Raw genomic sequence first — 2,803 nt, forward strand, 5'->3', positions numbered from 1 at the left:
CAGGACCCCACAGAGGAAGGGCGCCCTGTGTAGACACTGGGGCTTCCGTCGTTTTGTGTGAGGAGACGTGGCCTCCTGCTGTGCTGTGCACGGGGCTGTGGGGTCCCCCCTTTCTGGGCTCGGGTGCTCCTGGGTCCTCGTCTGTGTTTGTGTGCTCGCGGATTCGGTTCCTGGGGCTCCTCAGATGGTCTGCAGTCAGGGAGCATCAGCCTTCTTCGGTGCTTGTGCTCTCCCCACCTCAGCCCTGCGGGGTCCTTCCCGTGTCCACACCCACTCCAGGCTTGCGCCGAGTCCAGAAATTCGGGAGCCAGAGTGAGGACTCTGTAGACGGTTTTGGGGAGAGTAGGTATTTTCCCAGTGTGGGTTCTACCCTGAGCACAGTGCCTCCCCATCTCCGTGTGTACCCCTCCCTGTCTGTCGTCATTGTTGCAGGGCTGTCAGATGACAGGTCTGTCACCTTCTTGGTTCAGGGGCCTCCCGGGTATCTTGCTGTCTTGGATGCAGGTGTAAATGAGATCGTTCTCCGCAGTCTCTTTTTGATGGTTCCTTCCGAGCACCTAGGAGTGCCACTAATTTGTGCATATTGATTTTGTTCCTTGCAAGATCTTGAATTTATTTGTTCGATTGGCCTTAAACTCAATCTGCCAGTTATTTGACCAGCAGCATGGATTTAATTGGGAAGAGCAGAGAATGGCAGTCTGGGCTGAGCAAGCTAAGGTCCCATCACAGGCAAGTGCGAGAAACAAAGGAGAGGAACATTATTTCATGGAGGAGGAAGAAGTTGGGAAGGGTGCTTGAAGGAAAGTCCCTTGGAGAAAGGCAGGGTGATGGAGAATTCTCACCAGCTGAGCTGCAAAGCTCCTACAAAAAGTCAGGAGATGAACCTCCAGCTTCCCGTGTGGGGCCTGGAATTGGTGAGTCTCTCCTGTGGGGAATTGCAATGTGGAGTCTGTAATGGGCACTGAGCAGCAGGCGCCCCCTTCCAGCCTCCCCTTCTGGCATCCCCAGTCCACTTTACTGGGGCTTCCCTTCCTGCTTTTGCACAGTTCTAACCAGCTTGTGGTGGAACGTTGTGGAAAAACTGAAATTCCAAATCCACTGCTTCTACTGCACCTGAGATACAGGGGCCCATGATTTAATTCTCCCACGAGTCTCTTGCTAACATGTGTCCTCTCCATGTTGGGTGACCTGGATCTGGGAGGGCTTGGACTCCATCCCAAAGTCTGATGTTCTCTCTGCTTCCGTGTCGTCGTGCTAACATGGTTGTTTGGAAGATTCATTTCCTCTGTGGTGATTTCAAAGTGCAGTCAGCTTGTTATAGCAGCACAAATACGTGCTGTCTCCACACTCAGATTCCCCAGCCGTCATTTCTTTACCACGTTTGCCACTTCACACGGGATGCTTCAGTGTGTTTGATCCCACACCAGGACAATGTCCTGCAGAACCACCACATAACCTGAAATGAGGAGATCATTACAGAACCCATCCAAGGGTTAGTGTTAGGAACCAGGGACATGGCAGGACTGACCTGAAGACCCCATGGAGAGCTGTCAGGGTGGCTGAGTTGACAGTGGAGGTGAGGGTGAGTGTCTGGCTCTGGCTTTGTGTCCAGGAGTCAGCTCTGTGTGGGTGTGTCCTCAGCTAGGCATGCAGATTTCTGCTCCTCTGAATCCTTTCCGGAGTTCCAAATGGCACAGTTTCCTTCTGGGCAGCAGGCTGAGTCCTCTGGGATTGCCCATGTGTCCCCAAATTGTAGGGCACCTACTGCAAGGCCTTTGGGGTCACAATCCTGAGAACCGAACCAAACCAAAGGTTATGGTTAGGGCCCACCACATGGCAGGCCCGATCTGCCAGCACTCTGTCCATCTTTCTGGGGGAGGAAGCAGTCGAGGGATTTGTTCAGGGTGAGTGTCAAGCTCCAGGTTTGCATCCAGGGGCCTGCTGAATATGGGGGTGTCCAGAGGTAGGAATGCAGATTTCAGTTCCTCTGAATCCTTTCTGGAGTTCCAAATGGCATGGTTCCTTTCAGGGTGGCAGGGTGAGTCCTATGGTGTTCCTCACTGTCCGCAATCTTTGAGGATTTGGAGCCAGGCCGTCGGGGACACACCTCTCAGGACAGAATCTAGGCTTAAGAGTTTGTGCCTATGGGCATGGCTGCACTGATCTGAAAGCACTGTGGCGAGGATCACAGGGGTCTGAGTTGAGAGCATGTTTCAGGATCAGTATCAAGGTCTGGGTTTGTGTCCAGTGGACCGCTGAATGTGGGGGTGGTCTCAGATGTCCAAGACGATTTCCCCTACTCTGAATCCTTTCCAGCATTCCAAATAGCCTGGTTTCCTTCTGGGTGGCAAGCTGAAATCTCTGGGATTTCTCAGGTCTTGCCATTGCCCTTGCAAGGGCAAGATACTTTTTACAGTAAAAGAATTCACCAGATGAGCTGAACAGCAGAAAAGACACAGCTCAAGAGTTAATCAGTGAACAGGAATATCATGCCAAAAACTTCTTTGATAACACACTACAGAGCAGGGGAAGATAGGAGAGAAAGCTGAGATATAAAGGACAAACCCTCCAACTTTACAACATCATTCCCTACTTGTTTATTTCCATTGCTGTCAGCTCCTTCCCAGTCAAAAATATGTCACCTGAGCCAGCCTTTTTTCTTCCTGAGATTGGGGCACTGCAAAGCCCACCAGAGGGGCCAAGGGCACCCCTATACCTGCTGAGCTGAGCCCATTTGTACCCCAACCGTGAGGAGGTACCAGCCTGTCCCCCTGGTGCTCCATGGTCTGTGGCAGTCCTTCCT

This window comes from Mustela nivalis, assembly GCF_964662115.1.
Source record: "Mustela nivalis genome assembly, contig: HAP1_SCAFFOLD_588, whole genome shotgun sequence".
Classification (NCBI taxonomy): domain Eukaryota; kingdom Metazoa; phylum Chordata; class Mammalia; order Carnivora; family Mustelidae; genus Mustela; species Mustela nivalis.